Below are 20,336 nucleotides of genomic sequence, written 5' to 3'. Positions count from 1 at the left end.
CCCTAGGCAGGACCCCTTGTTCTCCTGTGGTGGCCCTAGGGCAGGACCCCTTGTTCTCCTGTGGTGGCCCTAGGAAAGGGCCCCTTGTTCTCCTGTGGTGGCCCTAGGCAGGACCCCTTGTTCTCCTGTGGTGGCACTAGGGCAGGACCACTTGTTCTCCTGTGGTGGCACTAGGGCAGGACCCCTTGTTCTCCTGTGGTGGCCCTAGGGCAGGACCCCTTGTTCTCCTGTGGTGGCCCTAGGCAGGACCCCTTGTTCTCCTGTGGTGGCCCTAGGGCAGGACCCCTTGTTCTCCTGTGGTGGCCCTAGGAAGGGCCCCTTGTTCTCCTGTGGTGGCCCTAGGCAGGACCCCTTGTTCTCCTTTGGTGGCACTAGGGCAGGACCCCTTGTTCTCCTGTGGTGGCCCTAGGAAAGGGCCCCTTGTTCTCCTGTGGTGGCCCTAGGCAGGACCCCTTGTTCTCCTGTGGTGGCCCTAGGCAGGACCCCTTGTTCTCCTGTGGTGGCCCTAGGCAGGACCCCTTGTTCTCCTGTGGTGGCCCTAGGCAGGACCCCTTGTTCTCCTGTGGTGGCCCTAGGCAGGACCCCTTGTTCTCCTGTGGTGGCCCTAGGCAGGACCCCTTGTTCTCCTGTGGTGGCACTAGGGCAGGGCCCCTTGTTCTCCTGTGGTGGCACTAGGGCAGGGCCCCTTGTTCTCCTGTGGTGGCACTAGGGCAGGACCCCTTGTTCTCCTGTGGTGGCACTAGGCAGGACCCCTTGTTCTCCTGTGGTGGCCCTAGGCAGGACCCCTTGTTCTCCTGTGGTGGCACTAGGCAGGACCCCTTGTTCTCCTGTGGTGGCCCTAGGCAGGACCCCTTGTTCTCCTGTGGTGGCACTCGGCAGGACCCCTTGTTCTCCTGTGGTGGCACTAGGGCAGGGCCCCTTGTTCTCCTGTGGTGGCACTAGGCAGGACCCCTTGTTCTCCTGTGGTGGCCCTAGGCAGGACCCCTTGTTCTCCTGTGGTGGCACTAGGCAGGACCCCTTGTTCTCCTGTGGTGGCACTAGGCAGGACCCCTTGTTCTCCTGTGGTGGCACTAGGCAGGACCCCTTGTTCTCCTGTGGTGGCCCTAGGCAGGACCCCTTGTTCTCCTGTGGTGGCACTAGGCAGGACCCCTTGTTCTCCTGTGGTGGCCCTAGGCAGGACCCCTTGTTCTCCTGTGGTGGCACTCGGCAGGACCCCTTGTTCTCCTGTGGTGGCACTAGGGCAGGGCCCCTTGTTCTCCTGTGGTGGCACTAGGCAGGACCCCTTGTTCTCCTGTGGTGGCACTAGGCAGGACCCCTTGTTCTCCTGTGGTGGCACTAGCGCAGGACCCCTTGTTCTCCTGTGGTGGCCCTAGGCAGGACCCCTTGTTCTCCTGTGGTGGCACTAGGGCAGGGCCCCTTGTTCTCCTGTGGTGGCACTCGGCAGGACCCCTTGTTCTCCTGTGGTGGCCCTAGGGCAGGACCCCTGTTCTCCTGTGGTGGCCCTAGGCAGGACCCCTTGTTCTCCTGTGGTGGCACTAGGGCAGGGCCCCTTGTTCTCCTGTGGTGGCACTCGGCAGGACCCCTTGTTCTCCTGTGGTGGCACTAGGCAGGACCCCTTGTTCTCCTGTGGTGGCCCTAGGGCAGGACCCCTTGTTCTCCTGTGGTGGCACTAGGCAGGACCCCTTGTTCTCCTGTGGTGGCCCTAGGCAGGACCCCTTGTTCTCCTGTGGTGGCACTAGGCAGGGCCCCTTGTTCTCCTGTGGTGGCCCTAGGCAGGACCCCTTGTTCTCCTGTGGTGGCACTAGGGCAAGACCCCTTGTTCTCCTGTGGTGGCCCTAGGCAGGACCCCTTGTTCTCCTGTGGTGGCCCTAGGCAGGACCCCTTGTTCTCCTGTGGTGGCACTAGGCAGGACCCCTTGTTCTCCTGTGGTGGCCCTAGGCAGGACCCCTTGTTCTCCTGTGGTGGCCCTAGGCAGGACCCCTTGTTCTCCTGTGGTGGCCCTAGGCAGGACCCCTTGTTCTCCTGTGGTGGCACTAGGCAGGACCCCTTGTTCTCCTGTGGTGGCCCTAGGCAGGGCCCCTTGTTCTCCTGTGGTGGCCCTAGGGCAGGACCCCTTGTTCTCCTGTGGTGGCACTAGGCAGGACCCCTTGTTCTCCTGTGGTGGCACTAGGCAGGACCCCTTGTTCTCCTGTGGTGGCACTAGGGCAGGACCCCTTGTTCTCCTGTGGTGGCACTAGGCTGGACCCCTTGTTCTCCTGTGGTGGCCCTAGGCAGGGCCCCTTGTTCTCCTGTGGTGGCATTAGGGCAGGACCCCTTGTTCTCCTGTGGTGGCACTAGGGCAGGACCCCTTGTTCTCCTGTGGTGGCACTAGGCAGGACCCCTTGTTCTCCTGTGGTGGCCCTAGGCAGGACCCCTTGTTCTCCTGTGGTGGCACTAGGCAGGACCCCTTGTTCTCCTGTGGTGGCATTAGGGCAGGACCCCTTGTTCTCCTGTGGTGGCCCTAGGCAGGACCCCTTGTTCTCCTGTGGTGGCACTAGGGCAGGGCCCCTTGTTCTCCTGTGGTGGCCCTAGGCAGGACCCCTTGTTCTCCTGTGGTGGCACTAGGCAGGACCCTTGTTCTCCTGTGGTGGCATTAGGCAGGACCCCTTGTTCTCCTGTGGTGGCCCTAGGCAGGACCCCTTGTTCTCCTGTGGTGGCATTAGGGCAGGACCCCTTGTTCTCCTGTGGTGGCCCTAGGCAGGACCCCTTGTTCTCCTGTGGTGGCACTAGGCAGGACCCCTTGTTCTCCTGTGGTGGCACTAGGGCAGGACCCCTTGTTCTCCTGTGGTGGCCCTAGGCAGGACCCCTTGTTCTCCTGTGGTGGCACTAGGCAGGACCCCTTGTTCTCCTGTGGTGGCACTAGGCAGGACCCCTTGTTCTCCTGTGGTGGCCCTAGGCAGGCCCCTTGTTCTCCTGTGGTGGCACTAGGCAGGACCCCTTGTTCTCCTGTGGTGGCACTAGGCAGGACCCCTTGTTCTCCTGTGGTGGCCCTAGGCAGGACCCCTTGTTCTCCTGTGGTGGCCCTAGGCAGGACCCCTTGTTCTCCTGTGGTGGCCCTAGGCAGGACCCCTTGTTCTCCTGTGGTGGCCCTAGGCAGGACCCCTTGTTCTCCTGTGGTGGCACTAGGGCTGGGCCCTTTGTTCTCCTGTGGTGGCACTAGGCAGGACCCCTTGTTCTCCTGTGGTGGCCCTAGGCAGGACCCCTTGTTCTCCTGTGGTGGCACTAGGGCAGGGCCCCTTGTTCTCCTGTGGTGGCCCTAGGGCTGGGCCCTGGTGCAGGTGGAGTGAGCCTCATCCCATCCTCAGCCTTTTTTAATGTAATTTTTTACTTTGAGACAGGATCTCACTCAACCGCCCAGGCTGGCCTTGACCTTGCAATCCTTCTGCCTTGGGCTCTGGAGGAGCTGGACCTATGGGCTGTGCCCCACGCCCAGCTTATTGGAATGAATATCGTTTTCCAGCTGTGCATTTTGGGTTGGAGACTAACACATTGGGGCTGCGGTCTCCTGAGGTCTCAGGGTAGCTCCAGGGTTGCAGGCTTTCTTGGCTGTTCACATCCTACAATGTGGCTGTGGATATGGACCCCAGTCCTGTTGGCCAGGGCCTCTGTCCCCTCCTGCCAAAGCATGGAGGAAGGCGTCTGCGCTCAGCCTGGCCTCCTTTCCTCCTCCCCTGGGGTGTGTTATTTTGTTCATGCTCTGCTATGGGGGGGGGGCGTAGGATCTTCTGGATCCCGTGGTCCTTGTGTTTACGAACCACCTGTTGGAGTACGTGCCGGGCGCTTTCAGTGATGGGAATGGTGTGGAGACTGCAGCATGGTTGCTCACCAGGGGTCCTGGGTGCTCAGCACCTGCACTCCCTTGACCCTTGCTCCAGGTCCCTCTTGCTGCGCAGTGACCTTCCACAACCTTGGTGACTTAAGACAGTAGAGATGTATTTTCTCACTGTCCTGGAAGTCCCAAGTCTGAGATCCAGGTGCTGGCGGGCTGCCACCTCTGGAACCTCAAGTGGAGAACCCCTTCCTGGCCCCTGGTGGCTAACGGCATTCACTGGCCCCTGTGTCCACCCCACTCAGTCTGCCTCTGTGGCCCCCTCGCCCGCTCCTCCTCTGTGTGTGTCTGATCTGCCTCCACCTCTCCCCTGAAGGACCCTCATGATGTTATTGAGAGCACACCCCTGTGATTCAGGACCACCTCCTGACCCCTCGTTTAATCGCATCTGCAAAGACCCAGTTTCCTTGTAAGTACCCCTCACAGGCTCCAGAAGGTAGACCTCAGCATCTTGGGGACCAACTGTTCAGCCACCATGACCTTCAGCACCTATGAGATGGACACAGCCGTCCTCCATTCACGGATAGCGTTTGGTTAGTCGGTCCAATGCTGCACAATTTCTGCAGTGGGGAAATGTCCTAGATACTGCCCACTAAGTAGCCAGTAGCCCCGTGAGGCTCCTGAGCACCTGAAAGACGGCCCGTGTGACTGTGAATTTTTAATGACAGATGGTCCCCACCCTCGAAGTTTTGGCTTTGGATTTTTCAACTTTACAATGGTACAATATGCTTTCGATAGCAACCAAGGTGGAATTTTGAACACTGAACTTTTCCCAGGTGAGAAACATGCTCCAGATCCTCTCTGGCTGTGCTGGGCCGAGGCACCCGGGCAGCCCCATGAGCACAGGGAAGATGACCCAGCTCCCGTGTGCTGAGCAGGCTGTTCTGTGGGTTAGGTGAGCTATAACTGCGTCTCCACGTAGGGTGTTTCCCATAGGGTGGGCTTATGGGACCAAACCCATTGTAAGTTGAGGGGCGTCTGTGTATGTAATTAATTTGAGTTGAGACAGCCCCAGGACCCTGGTGGCTGCTATATTGAACCACATAGTTGTGGGGACATTTGTCTTCAGACAGCCCCTTGCTTGTACTGGGCATCTCTCTTGAGATCAGCTATGAACATCTAAGTTTCAGGATTCGTTAATAAGCTTCAGTTTATAGGGCCATAAAGGGGTCTCGGCCATGACCTTATCCAACCACTCAGGGTTGGAAGGGAGAACTTGGAGGCCCAGGTGGGCTGTATGGCCTCGGTCAGCCTGGGAAACCATGGGCTATGGTCAGTGAAGCTACAGTGGCTCCTCTCGTCCCCTCACAGATCAGAGTCACCTGGGCACATCATTCCTAGAAACTCTAGAAGATGCTGGGTCTGCAGATGGGAACCCCAGATTGTCCTGTTGTGACTGTTGCCATTCCTGTGTCACCTATGTGACGGTGCTCGCTTTGTCGAAGAGGTGCTGAGTTCCAGGGCCTCCTTCCAGCACAGAGAGGCGTAAACTGCTGAGCCTCAGTCCACCTTTTGGTCAGCAGTGAAGGTTCAGGGGATGGCTCTGGGCCTTGGGGCCTCGGGAGTTTCTTGGGCTCCATCAGGTGGCCGGGCTGGGGACGGAGCCACAGCTTCTGCCCTTAAACTTATGTGATGCTGTGTCCTGTGTCTCTACAACAAGTGAATACATCAAAAATAGCACACATGCACGTGCGCGCACACACACACACACACACACACATTCACAAGCAAATGCTTGTGGTCCCAGGGCTCGGCTGCCTGTGTTCAAATCCCACTTAACCCCTCACAGGCTGTGTGACCTTGAGCCAGTTTCTCCCCCTTTCTCTGCCTCCTTCGTTATACTCAAGTGGAAGGCGGTGGTATTAATACTGCTTACGGCATAGAAAGGATAAAGTAGGTTAATAAAGATCCAGACATTACTATTGTCAATACAGATGAACAACAGAGAGTTTAATGACCATGGAGCTGCAGACAGTGTGTGCCGCGTGCTCCACCCTCAGTAATTACTGTGGACTCGACTCCTAGGGAGGCTGTGCACCCAGACCCACAGCTTACAGTTTGGAATGCTGCCACCTCCTCAGCCCCTGATGCTCCGTCCAGGGTCTGGGCCCCTGCATGCCCAATCCCTGGGTCACAGTGCCGCCTCGCCAACCACAGAGGCAGGATGGTGGTGGGTGGGAGAAGGACTGTCCTCAAGAGGGGGCGGGGCAGGCTTGAAGCCGGCAGGGGGGTAATCTCAGGCCCACCCACAGAAACGCAGAACCACCTGCTGGAATGTGCGCAGGTCCCCAGGGCAGGGAGCGACTTCTCTCAGGAGCAGCAAGCTGCATTCTTCGTGGAGGAGGGCTTGCAGGGTCTCCTTGATCTTTTCGTTTCTAAAGCTGAGGTGCAATTTAAGTGCAGCCAAGCCCCCTCTCCATGTGCCCTTGGGCAAGCTAAGCTTTGTCCTTTGGGGCCCTGGGCCCTGGGAGGCCTGAGGCCCCTCGTCCTCTCCTCCGTCACCTCAAGCCCAGCAGGCCCTAGAACCAAGCTGCACAGGAAGCCGACAGCCTGCTCCCATCCTGGGGCTTCGGACCCTGAGGGGCAATCTGCGAGGGCATGGCGTCTCTGGTGCAGGCAGAGCTTCAGGGCTTCCATCGGCCTGAAAGAGTCTCCCTGTTCCTTTCTCTTCTCTCCCAATGCCACCTGCTGGGCCCTCAGGGGCCTGGGCCACAGCGTCTCCACCACCAGCTTGCCTTGAGCAGTGGTCCTTCCTTTCCAATGTACCAGAGTGTCTCCTGGCTGCCCCAGCAGGGGGTCTGCAGGGAGCTCCACTAGCTCAGGGGCAGCGGAAACCTCGAGGCGCCCTTGCAGGGTTTGTAGTTCCCAGGAGATGGGGTCCATACCCAGGCCTCCATCCCACGTGCAGGTGTCATCTCCTGAGGGTGTCAGCAGCAGGACCTTTGTCCTGAGCGTCTGACTCGGTGCCAAGGAATGATCAGTGTTCCTGCTGTTTCGTAGAAAAAGATGGTGCCTCATGGTCCCTTAGGTGCCATTGGGAACCCCCGTCTTTCCTAACTCCTGGCTCCTCCTTTCCCCCAACTTCCTAGCCTCTCCATGTGGAGCAGGGCATGTTCCGTGCAGTCAAGAAGAAAAGGAAGGGGTGGCGGGGAGGGAGAATCAATCGTGGGCTTGAGGAAGCCCGTGCGTGGCTCAGACGTCACTGTGGACTTAGAGAAGTCAGGGCGTCCTGCCTGAAAGCCCGGAGTGACCACCAGATTTAGAACTGAGACCTGGGTGAGTAAGGGCTTTTGAAACAGGAGCATCATGTAAAACCAGAATGGCGTCTCAGGGAAAGCCCAGAACCATCCTGAGGACTTCCAGGGACCTCAAAACAGAAGCCTCCCGAGTGTGTGCGGCGGGTGTCTCGTGGGCAGTGGGACTGCAGCAGCGTCTGTTCTCTCCCTTGGTCCTCCAGGCAGGGAGCATGAGTTACTTTCGGGGTGAAAAGGGAGGTTTTTGAAAGGGGACAGTCGTGCACAGAGGTGAGCGCAGGGCTCATAATTGTGAATTCCTGTGAGATTATGTTTTCAGAGGCAGCTGTGGCCAGTAGACAGGTGAGCGCGTGTGCAGGTTGCTCACAGGAGAAGCAAATAACTTCTTCCTGCCGTTGCTTTGGCAGAAAATATATGGGTGGAGCGGGGGACATCAGAAGAGGTGGGCGAGCGCTCAAGGTCCGGGCATTAGTCTCTGAGGTCTTGGGGACAGGTGCACAGCCCGCGTGAAATCGCATGTTTTGATGTCAGGTCGTCACAGTAAATCACATTAAGAACACCCAGCAGCTAGAGGTTCCCATGGCCGAGCCAGGCGCCAGGTCTTGATGAAAGACAGACGCTCAGGCTCCTCTGCAAGTGCGGAGAACAGATTCCCTCTCTTTGGCACGTAGACGGTTCCAGGCTAAAGCGCTGGGCCCTGCTGACCCAATACAGGGCCTCTGTCTGCCCCACAGTCTGCAAATGCTAAACAGCTCCGGGAGCTACTGATGTTGCAGAACCTTGAGTGGCCACAGGTGACGTCCCTGCTACCCTCCTTGTGCCTCCTGCCTGGGGAGTCCTGCTGAAGAGTGGCCCAGCATTGCCAAAAAGTGAAAACGGCACCATGCTGGGAAGGTGGAGGGCCACCGCATCTCTGCTGCTGTCACCAAAACAGCAGGGTGACTTTGGAGCCATTGCCTTTGTGGCATTGACATGGCTGCGACCAACGACACCACACCACTGTCCTTTGGAGACAGAGCCTTCCAGTTTGCTTGAGCAGGCTGTTTCTGTGTTCCATGGAACAATGTCACTGTGGAAGTGTCACTTTGGATGGAAAGACCAAGACTTCGTGTTGCATGGACACAGTAAAGATCCCCTTGAACTTGATCAAATACAGGCAGAGGTCGTCGAGGTTAAGTGCTGGGCCCTCACGCTGCCCTTTTCTGTAGCTCACTCTTGTTGCTGCTTATAAAGATCCCAGTCTTCAACAGCAGCGGGGGCACAGTGAGTTCCACACGTCTCTCACTGGCACTTTCCCGTCCCCATTTTCCCTGAGCTTTCTGGATCCGTGGCCTGGGAAGGAGAAGGGTGTGAGGCTCCCAATGAGGAGGGTGGAGGAAGGCGGCCCCGAAGAGGCCTGGATGATGGGCGGACGATATCTTTGATCAGGAACTGCTTTCCATTCCTTCCTGAAGCATCTGCACTTGCCTGGGGATTAATTTTTATATAAATATTTGAGATAAAAAGGTGAAAATAAGGCACATACATCGTTTTCCCAAAGCCAAAATAGGCAATCATGTGTTCAGTAATACATTAATTCTTTTAATAAAATTTTTAAACGGGAGGCTGGGCAGGGAGGTTCCTGTTGCACTGAAGCATGAGCAGAATCCAAGATAATAATTTCAAATCAAGAAGGAAGCTTTAGCCAGGCACAGTGGCACACACTTGTGATCCCAACTACTTGGGAGGCTGAGGCAGAAGGATCGCAAGTTTGAGGCCAGCCTCAGGAATTTATCAAGATCCTGTCTCAAAGCAAAAATTTTAAAAAAGGGCTAGGGATGTGGCTCAGTGGTAAAGCATCCCCTGGGTTCAATCCCTAGTACCCCCCCAAAAAAAAAAGAACTTTCATCTTGAGTGATCACTGCTAATAACTTCTCACTAATAAGTAAAAGCACCATTGAATAAATCAGATTCCGTGGTGTGTGCTCAGACTGCCTTGCTGTGCTCCTGTACCACCACCTCTCCTTTGAGAACTGGGGTGTCCCTCGTTTTTCCAAGAAGGACCGTGTAATTAAGCCCATGTGCAGTCAATTGCCTTTATTGAGTGTCAGTGAATTTATGGGCAGCAAGTGGCACCTCGGGAGGCTCCTATGTGGTGGTTTAGAAGGAAGAGAAATATAGGAGTCTGCTGACATTAATGGAGGTGGCCGTCTGACCGGGGTGACCAGCCAGAAGCCCCTCCATCATGTATTCTTCGTACCTGATGAAACACAGATAAATCTCTGCCTGTGAGTCGGCAGTGGTGAGACCCGAGGAAGCTCCGTGTCAGACCTCAGGAGGGAGATCCATCAACAGGCAGCCCTGCTTCCTAAATCACTGCCCACTCACGGCTGGCCATTTTCACATTTGTGCAAAAACTTTACTGAATGCTCCCATTGCTAACTGAAAAATAAAAGTGATGTTTTCCCTCTCCAGTGTCCAGTGTCCTCCGATAAAGGACAGAAAGGCTGCTCACCAAGCTGAAGCTGTCTTTATTTTAAAAGTGACATTAGTCACTGAACAAATTCTGTAAGAAATTAGCACTATCCCCCATTAGTATTTGTCACAACCAAATCAAGGGACTCCTAGAGTTCCAAGGAGGTGTCTAACAGGCAGACAGCACTTCATTTTTAAGAGCTCAGTGGATAAGCCTAGCTCAGTGGCACCGGCTTGCAGGGGGCAGGCTTGCAGGGGCCCTGCTGTCCAGGGGCCCGGCTGTCCAGGGGACCAGCTGTCCAGGGGCCCTGCTGTCCAGGGGCCCGCCCTCAGTTGGCTCTCCTCACACAGCTACTTAACAGCAGCTGCCCACGTCTCTTCTTTTCCAGTAAAACACTATTTTCACTGCACATCTGTCTCCCAGCTGCCCCTCTCTCTGTACAAAGCCTCATTAATGGCACCTACATAGACAGCGAGCTTCAGTGGTTGTCCATGGGTGCCCAGCTCTGCCGAGAACCCCGTGGAAAGTGGGTGGGGAGGCTGATCCTGCGGGTTCTGGAGACGCCCTTCCTGGCTCAGGTCTCAGTCTGCCTGGGTGAGATCTGTCAAGCCTCAGTTTCCTCATCTGAAAAATATCAATGACAATAATTTTATCTGCCTCGTAGGTTCATTGATAGGATTAAATGACGTACGTTTTTCCCCACATTTTTTTATTTGTGCATTATAGTTGTACCTAATCTAGAATTCATTTTTATGTGCTGGTACATGCCACAATATAATTTGACCAGTGTCGGTCCCCAGATTTTCCCCTCTCCATCCCCTCCTACCCCCCCCCCCCCGTCTCTTCCCTCTGTTCCACTGATCTCCCTTTGGTTTTCATGAGATCTTCTCACCTTTTTCTTTTTCCTCTCTCTCGCTTCCACATAGACCCCTGATCTTCTAAGTCTGGCTTATTTCACTTAACCCAGTGCTCTCAAGTTCCATCCATTTTCCTGCAAATGCCATAATTTCATTTTTTATTTGAATAAAACTCCACTGTGTATATATACCATTCGTCCATTGATGGGCACCTAGACTGGTTCCATAATTTGGCTGTTGTGAATTGTGCTGCTAACAACTTGGGTGTGCATGTGTCGCTGTAATATGCTGACTAATTCTTTAGGATTCATACCAAGGAGGGGTACAGCTGGGTTACATGGTGGTTCCATGCCTAGTCTTTTAGGAATGTCCATACTGATTTCCATAGTGGTTGTACTAATTCACAGTCCCAGCAAGAGTATAAAATTGTTCCTTTTTCTCCATGTCCTCTCCAGCATTATTTGTATTCTTGATGACTGTCATTTTGACTGGTGTGAGATGAAATCTCAGGGTAGTTTTGGTTTTCATTTCCTTAAATGCTAGTGATGATGAGCATTTTTTCATGTATTTATTGGCCTTCTGTATTCCTTCTTTTGAGAAGTGACTATTTAATTCATTTGCCCATTTATTAATTGGGTTATTTGTGGGGGGTTCATGTTATATTTTTGAGTACTTTATGCATTCTAGATATTAATCATCTGTCAGAAGAGTAACTACAAAGATTTTCTCTCATTCTATAGGTTCTCTTTTACATCCTTAATTATTTCCTTTGCTGTGCAAAAACCTGATTTGATGTCACCCCATTTATTAACTGTCGGCATGATTCCTGAGCTTTCAGGGTCCTCCTGGGTTTTCCAAGTTATTGGAGAATAAGTTTTCAAAATAGGCCCTAAGGATCTTCCAGATTCCTGTGATGTCTGTAGTGATTTCTCCTTTTTCTTCTGTAATTATATTAATTTGGCTATTTGTTTTTTCTCCCTTTTCCTTTTGGTTAGTTGGGCTAAGGGCTTATCAATCTTGTTTAACCTTTCAAAGAGCCAACTCTTTGTTTCATAATCGTTTGTATCTTTTTTTTTTTTATTCTCAAGTTCATCAATTTTATCTCTGATCTCAGTTGTTTCTTTCCTCTTACTGGTTTTGGGATTGGTTTTATCTTCTTTTTTAGGGACCTTGTGATATAACATTAGGTTATTTATTTGGGCTCTTTCTGATTTTCTTATGTAGACACTCATAGCTATAAATGTGCCTGTTAAAACTACGTTCATGTGTCCCAGAGGCTCTGGTATGTTATATCACTATTTTCACTTGAGTCTAAGTTGTAGAATTTTTCCTCTGATTTCTTCTATCACTGTCTGATACAAAAATGAATATATCATTTAAAGATTCAATTTATGTTGAATATATCATTTTTGTAGGGTATATAGTTTCTGATGAGATGCATGGAATTATGTCTAAAAAATTTTTTTTGTATTTGCTAAAGGTTGTTTTGTGGGCTAAAATATGGTCAGTTTTGAAGAACGTTCCTTGAGCTGTTAAGAAGAAAATATATTCAGCTGTTGTTGGATTAAATATTCTATAGAAGTCTGTTAAGTCCATTTGATTTATATTGTGAAATAAGTTGTTGATAATGGTCGAGTATGTTGCAAAAGCGGGATTTTTCTGTAAATTGTTCAAAGAAGTCTACTAACCAAGCTATCCAAAATAAAATTGTTCTTCAAAGGCCCCAAGGTCGTCTGGTGTAAGCGCTGTCAGTTTCCAGGAGAGGACAGCAGCCATGTGGAGACGCCTGCCCTTGGCGGCTGAGAACATGGTTCTTCCTGGGTGGAAAGGACTGGGACTCAGGTTAGCAGGAGCCGACCTTGTCCAGCGAGCCTCCTGTCTTCGAGGCTGACTCTCGTCCTTTCACACGAGTGGCTGAGTGCCGTGTCCTGGAAGACAGGAGAAAGACCCTCAGATGCAAAACACTGTCCAGGAGGAACTAGGGTCCTTCTCCAGCTCCTCCACTCCCTCCTCTTCTTACCCGAGGCTAGGCCTGGCCTCTAACTCCTAGGTCCCCAGCTTCCTCTCTCCCTTGGTGATCTGGCCCAGGCACGTGGCTTTAAATCCCATCCGTATTTGATTGACTCAGATGTGACTCTCCACCCAGAGCATTCTCTCTCCTTAACCCAGCTGTCACTCGAGGTCCCCTCCCAGGTATAGAGTGGATGTCTTAGCACATCCAGGACTGAACTGTGGTCTCCCTGCCCGCCACCAGCATGCCCCCCACAGCATTTCCCAGCCCAGCAGGCCATGGTCCGTTTATACAGCCCCGTTGGGCCCAAAGACTTCCCTGACTCCCCCTCCCAGCCAACACCCTTCGGCTCTGCCCTCACAGTGTGCCGAGACCCCTCCTCCACCATCTCACTGACCAGCCTGGCTGGACCGCACAGCCTCTAACTGGCCTCCCTGCCCCTCTCCTCGCTCCCTGAAACCTGATTTTACTATTTACCTATTTTTGCCTGACAACATTGCACAAACTTACTTTCTTTAAACAGCAAGCTGGTTCTCTTCCGGGGTCAGTGGGTCAGGGGTCTGGCTCCTGTAGTTAGGGTCCCCTCTGCTTTCAAGCTGTCTTGCTTGTTGGCAGCACTGAGCTCCTTGGGGGTGTCAGACCAAGGCCTCAGTCCCTCTGGGTGTCAGCTGCAGTCGCACCCTGCTCCCACCCAGGTGGGCCTCTCAATGTGGCAGCTTGCCCCTTCGAAGCCGGCAAGCCGGAGCCTGGGAACAGGATGAAGGCTGCAGGCTTAGGGCACATCATTGTTGAAGGACGTCTGTCATGTGTTCTGAGGGTCAGCAGCAGTCCACACCCACACTCGAAGGGAAGGAAGGACAGGGCAGTGTGATCCCCAGAGGCAAGGGTGCATGGGGTGGTCAAGGGGCCACTTGTCCTGTCAAACCCAAAGTGGGTTGTGGCAACCCTAAAGACCCCAGGACAGCATGGCTGGGATCACTTTGCCGTGGCCCTGGGACCCTGGCCACCTAGACACTGCCTTCCTAGAGAATCAGGCCTCTTCCTCAGGAACCCCTGTGGGCGTACAAGAGGCGCCTCTGGGGTTTCCAGCCCCAGAACTGTCCCCTCACCCCTGACCCCTGTCGTTCATCATCAAGGACATGGGGAGGAGAGACTCTGTGCTCAGGTTGCTGAGTCCTTCTTCTAAGTCATGATTTTTTTTTCCTACAATCATTTCCAACTTGTTGGTGCTTTTATTGTTTTCTGTGATTCAGTTGTCACTTCAGAAAGCACCATTAAATGTCCAAGTGGTGCAAAATGAGACCCCAGGTGTCCATCCCCACAGACTAAGAGAAATAGTGGGAAGATGGGACACCGTTTGATGCTTCACCAAGCACCAGGTTCCCGATCCTTGTGCAGGAAGGCATTGGATCAAATGAAATGCCTGCTTCTTATCTTAAAATTCAAAACAAGGAGAAAAGGTAATGGACTGTGATAAACTGTGATTTTAGCATAATCAAACGAAAGCTCAACAGAGAGGGATTTTTATCCTTGTGTTCACAGCTTTTGCCCGGGGCCTAGACTGGCATCTGGCAGAGGAGCACACTCAGCAAGCATGCCCCGAATGAAAAGCGAGTCCCTAACACGGGACCACTGCGCTGGGTGGAGCAGCTTCCCAGGAAGGGAGAGGACACAGGCTGGCGCTGGCCTGCTAGCGGGTTCGTGCCACAGCCGGAGCCAGGGAGTAGTGAGATGCCAAGGAAATGGCAGGAAGGAATACTTAATGAAACAGGTAAATGTGCCTTTTAAATGGGTGACGGGCTGGATGTAAGGGAGATAGAAGAGCTCTGTGCACGTCTGAGAGTCTGTGAAGGACGAGGAAGAAACAGCCTCGGGAACCGCTGGGGGCCACACGCTGCTCCTGCCAAGGGGAACGAGGAGGAGTCGGTGCCAGGGAGTTCACGGAGATAACGTGGTCCCCGCTAAATCCCAACAGGATCCTTTATTGACACTGAAGACATGATATTAAAGTCATTAGGATTAGAGTAAGGACAAGGAAGAACAAACAGGCCTGTATTTAAGTGTCTTACAAAGAAAAACAAGGTGAACACACCAGCTCTTATGGGAGCGCAGATCAGCTGAGCAGCGTGGAGGGCCCGGGCTGGCCAGGCAGAGGGAAGGAGGTGATGGGTGATGGGCGGACAAGTGGGAGAAGACAAGGGGAGAAAACACGCAGAGGCAGGAACGGGCTCGCCGGATAGTTGAAGCCAACGAGGAGCAGAAGGCAGAGCATGTAATTCCCCTACAGAGGTCCGTTTTCTAACTGTGGAAACAGAGACACCTTAGAAGAAAGGTGGACGGATTCCACTGTAAAAATGATGAGTTCTGTTTAATAATCCAGCTGCAAAACTCAATGGCATAAGAGGAAACCTACCAAATACCAAACTGACTTTATCATAAATCATTTTTCTTTATTTTTTATTTAATCGCAAACACAATCCCTACTGGCAGCAAGAAGGAGAGCAATCCTGACACGGGTTAAAGAGATCGCAGTGTCCCCCAGTCCTGCCCCTGAGCCCCCGCAGGCAGGAACCACACACCTGCGCTTCTCCGGCCCGCTCCTGCCAAGCAGAGGTGGTGATCCCACGTCTCCGTAGCCTGTCCTTCCCTTGAGCATTGTGTCACCGTTTCAGGAACTGACCAGGGTTTTCCAGCGCCTCCATCCTCCTAGGAGGAGTGGGCTGGAGGCGGGGTCTGTCAAACTGCAGCGCATCTGAATTCTCCCATTTACAGTAGTGGATAAAAGCTTCTGGAAGTGCCTGTTGCACAGAGCATCTGATTTCTAAAAACCGCTCGCTGCTGTAGGCAGAGGTGCCTGTGAGCTTTGAACGGACGTGGGAGGAATTGAACGGAATGGCCGTGTGCTGTGTGGCAGGTCCAGGCAGCCCAGGCTGGCCACAGCACCACTGCCCCGTCCAGGGTGCAGGCTATCTCTGCCCCAGGGCGTCTGGGCCCTGCCTCCCAGTGCGCTGCTGGAGGTGGTGTCAGGAACATTCCCTGAGTCACTCAGATGCCCACCCCCCCTCTGGCAATCAGGGCTGGGCAGGTCTGGCGGCTGGGCTTCCTGCTGGAGCCAGGCGGGATGCAGGGGTGGGGGGTCCTGGAGGCCAGGGCAGGCTCAGGACAAACACTCCTCTGTGAGACCAAAGCCGGGAGTGAAGGCCAGGCCAGGGGCTGTGGACTTGGACTGGGTGGAGCAGGAGGATGGAGTGAGAAGATCTGGGCTGGCGCCGGAGCTGCTGCTTGGCACTCCCGAGGCCACGGGAGGCTCACTCGAGGGAAGCGTCAGAGCCCGGGGTTGGAGGCCATTGTCCTGGACAGTGTGGAGATGGTGCCACCCACGACCTTGGGCCCCTGGAAGGAGCACAGGAGACGGCCATCCTCGGGGCTCTGCACCCTCACTGCAGCCGCTCTGAGGCCTTCTCACTTTCTCTTTTTCTTTCCTTCCTTCCCCTTTTTGTTATTTTTTTGGATTATTCTAGGGTAGACCAGACCTAGTGACAGGAAGGTGTCATTTATTTTTGAAAATTTTAAACAATCTCTAAAGTTTGATAAACAAAACAAGTGGAATTAATGAACAACTCAAAGTATTCTGTCTTCTGGAAATGAAAACTTGATTTAATACAAATTCAATGTTGTTCCCCAAACCCAAATGTTTGCTTTAAAAAAAAAAAAGGTCATCCCTGTAGAACGTGCCAGCCTCTGCTGTAGTGAGGTGTGGTGGGGGATAGTCCCCAGCGGCTGCTGAATCGCAGTCCTGACAAGCTCTCCTGGGTCCTGGGCTCCTGTTCCTGTGGCTCTCACTCCTCCTCTCCCTTCCTGCTCATGTGTAGGCAGGGGAGGTGAGCAGACTGTACACAGCAGCCCTGCAGGTTCTATTCCCTGCCTCACTTGTTCCATGGGGGGACTCAGATGCCCAGCTGAAGAGCCCGCTTTGACCTTGCTTGTTGACCTTGCCTGTTGCAGCATTTTGAGAGCAAATGGAAGCCGGGCAGAGAGGTCGGAAGTGGGATGCATTCTGGAACGCATTCTAGCACACACTGTAAATCAGCAAAATGATGACAGTTTGAAGATAATCAAGTGGCTTTGAATTACAATTGAGAGAAACCTGTAATTTAAATAATCACCATGCACAAAGGCAGCCTATTTGACACTTAATAATTGTGCAGAGGATTTTGCCCTAAAATCTGTTTTAAGTAGAAAAGTTTCCTGCATCTAATTAAAATGCTTTCCATTCTGGGAAGAGAAATTGAGATCATCATCCCAAAATAACTCCACACCCCACTTCTTCTCCACCCAGAGATACATACGCACCTCAGCAGGTCCGTGGTGGTGAGATGAGAGGACAGTCGTTTTGTGTGGCCGAACAATTCATTTCATACAGGACAGTTAGGGCAGACCTCTCTGCTAGTGTGACCCTGGAGGACACCCTTAAACCCAGTGCCAGAGTTGGCCACTTGGTGTATGTTTTTCATCAGGGGCTGAGTCTCTGAGCAGGGCACCAGAGGAGGAATGAGGAGGCGGCAGAGCAGCTGGGACAGCCACAGAGGGAGGCAGGTGGCGGGGGACGCGGGGATGGGGGAGCATCAGACGGCAGGTCTAAGTGTCTTTGTGTCCAAACCAGGACACATTTAAGAATGAAAGGGGGCAGGAGGGGATGTCCCATGTCACACTGCAGGCATGCGAGGAAGGCAGACCCAGCCGTGTTTGCAGACAGAACACAGGTGTGGAAGAAGAGAGGGGCCGAGGGGGACGCCACGTTCCCTCCCTGGAGAGACAGTTTCCATTTCCTGAACTGGGAAAAGGTGAGAGCAGGAGGAGGAGGGCTGGTGAGAACAAGAGTTGAGTTTGGGGCCTTGGGGTCCCTGGGCTGCCAGGCCTGGCCGGGCAGTAGGGCTTGAGCCTGCAGTCAGTGGGGCGGTGAGGCAGGGGCCAGACGGCCGTGAGCCTGGGCATGGAGAGAGGGAGGACCCTAAGACCAAGCCCCTTCCAGGTTCCAGGTGGGGAGACAAGGAGGACCCAGCAGGAGAGCCCAGAGGAGGCTAGCAGCCCCCTTTAATAATAATAAGGTGATGGGGAGCTCAGATGCTGCTGACAGGTCCCCAACATGTGAGCACTCTCCATGTGAGGCAGAGAAGGGACTCCGGAGGCAGGCAGGATGTCAGAGGGGCAGGCAGAGGCCAGGGGATGCTGAGCATGAAACCAGGATGGAGAACCTTCTGGAGAGAGCACTCTGCCCACCCGCAGCATGACCATGTTGCTGAGCTGGCACTGCTGGAACCCAGGCCTGCGGTGGGCGCTGCACCATGGGAGTCTGTTGTCTGTTGTCCCAAACTCAAGTGGCAGCAGAGGCTCCTGAGGGTCAGAGGCAGGGCCTTGCCAGCCCCTCTCCTTGGCTTGCATGTGACCAGCTCCTCCCTGGGCCTCACCACCTGCTCCTCCCTCCTTCTGTGCCATCTCTCCAAGTTTCCCCTCCTGACACCGACACCAGTCACATTGGGATAGGACCCAAACTACTCCTGTGTGACCAGATCTTAACTGAGGACCTCTGCCCAACCTTCTTTCCAAACGAGGTCACATCCCAAGGTGCTGGGGGCTCAACACATGGATCTTGGGTTCGGGAGCACGATTCGTCACAATAGCTTGTGAGAACTCTGGTAATGGGGTGTGAACGTGGGCAGCTCTGGGAGGCTGCGGGGAAGAGCGCAGAGATGAGTGAGCCCCACAGTGAGGGCTGGGAGGTGAGCAACTGTGAGGAGGAGAGACTGTCGTTAAGGACAGCAGAGGGGACAGAGGGCCAGGAGGTGCAAGGGTGTCCTGAGAAGGCCAGAGTCCGGGCCACCAAAGCCTGGGGACACCAAGCCTGAGGGATGAATGGTCTCTGGAAGGTGGCAGCCCCTCCACTCCTTCCTGGGACACATCCAGGCAGACAGCAGCTGAGCCTGGGGTGTGCACGGTGGCCATGGCCTTCCCGGGACTGAGAGCAATTCCAGTTGCCATTTGCAGTCCCTGTTGTTTGAATAAGAGCGATGCTCAGCCCCTCAGTCCTAAGCTCAGCAGCGGGTCTTCCTGGCCCTGGGCCTGCAGGTTCCCAGCTCCCTGGGGGTGAGGTGTCCATATGTGTCCAAGCGTCCATGCAAAAGCGCAGCCTCCACCATCCCCTGCACCAGTGGTCCTGGGATGGGGGCCGGCAGAGATGGGGAGGAAGTGCCCATTAGGGGCAGAGGGGCTCAGAGGGGCCAGAGTCCACAAAACACAGATGCTTCAGTTTCCACTTTTAATCAAAAACGCCGCCGTCCTGACAGCATGTGACTTGGAGCCCGCGGCTCCCCCTGAGGAGGCCCAGGTGGGCTGAAGTCAAGTTCATCAGGTCCCAGCTGCTTGTGTCGGAAACACCCCAGGGGCCTGATGGCGGGCAGTGTGTCCCCTGCAGCTCTGACGCCTCCTGTGGGAGCAGGGCCCAAAGCCGGACACTCCACGTCTCACCACCGCCTTGCCCTGATGGGCAGCAGTGGGGACCATGGGAGCCGGGGTCTGAGGAGGCTTGCTGGATGGGTGGGGACAACCCTGGGAGCCGCACACCCAGCTGAAAACAACCCCCAGCCTGGGAATGGGATCAGAAATGCCAAGTAGAACCTCAGGCCCGCTTTCTCTTACAAGTGACCAGGTCACAGGGGGCTGAGGAGAGATTCCCAATCAGTGTGCCCAGAGCACCCCTGCAGGTGGAGGTGTCCTAGAGGGACAGACAGGTGGAGTAAGCACAAGCCCAGGGCAGTGCTCACACCTGCATCCCCAGGAGCAAACAGATGGGGGCACAGAACTGCCAGAGGGCACTGTCATTTTCTAAATGCAAAATTTTAAATATGTCTTTAGATTTGTGCTCAAGTCAACTGTTCTCATTATTCAAGGAAAAGAATATTCAGGTTCAGCTTATAAATAGTTACATAAACTAACATGAGTGGGAATGACCCATTATGTTCATTTATCTAGTAAAAATAAATACTTAATATTATTTTGCAAAAGGCCCTGTGAAACTGTGACATTAAATCTTAGTGACAGTTGGTGTGTTTCGTAAGAGTCCCACATTCTAGATAGCTATGGAAATCTGTTTTATTTTTGATGTCACTAAGCTTGTGTGGGTCCTCGAAACACTCGAGCTTTAAACAGCGAGAGCCCAGCCATGCGGTGACCTGTGGCGTGCAGGTGGCTGGGGAGGCTGGGGAGGCTGGGGAGCCATGGCGAGCATTGTGATGTGTGTCCTCCTGTCACGTGTCTGAGCCGGGCCATCCAAGAGTGTCACGGGGCCGAGATGACGTCACAGGGACCTCCCCAACAGCATGGGAGCTCCCCGTTCCCCTGGCTTGCTACCATGGTCAGTGGGTCATTAGCAGTGATGAGCCCCGTGACTCAGTGGCCCTTCCCTTTCCAAATGACAAAGACCCGAGGTTAAGAAGCACACCTGGGTGCAGGGCCTGTTCCACCTGCAGGAAGACTGGTCCACATGGACGTGGGAGGGGTGGGTTCTCGGTGGGCTCTCGGGTCCAGGCCAGAACCTGCAGGAGGCCAGTGCTGTCCTGGTGCCCTGCAGGTCTCCACCAGGCTGTTAAGGGCCTCTGCCTTTTCCCTTCGACATCTGTGAGGATAGATTTCCCTCCCATGCTTCAACCAGAACAGCAGATTGGAATACAGAGGAATGGGCATTTCAGCGTCTGCTTTCTAACTGTAGAAATTACGTGATCTCAGAAAAAAAATGACATAAAACCCGCCGAGCCTGGGCCTCGGGGCTTCCTGAAGGCCAGAGCGGGTCCTGTGCTCCAGACACGGGCAAAGGTGTGGTCTGCACGCTGCACCC

At 53.9% G+C, this 20,336-nt stretch overlaps 1 protein-coding gene across 12 annotated transcripts in view; it reads left to right on the top strand.

Annotated features, from left to right (window-relative positions):
• The window catches only part of Iqca1 (IQ motif containing with AAA domain 1), a 142,818-nt gene that overhangs the window by 38,446 nt on the left and 84,036 nt on the right, over positions 1-20,336 (top strand). The window lies entirely within an intron of this gene.

The sequence above is a fragment of the Marmota monax genome, unplaced genomic scaffold (assembly GCF_021218885.2).
Source record: "Marmota monax isolate L192 unplaced genomic scaffold, Marmota_monax_Labrador192_F-V1.1 WCK01_AAM20220418_F8-fsc00041, whole genome shotgun sequence".
Taxonomy (NCBI): domain Eukaryota; kingdom Metazoa; phylum Chordata; class Mammalia; order Rodentia; family Sciuridae; genus Marmota; species Marmota monax.
This window is presented reverse-complemented; position numbering and strand designations above follow the sequence as displayed.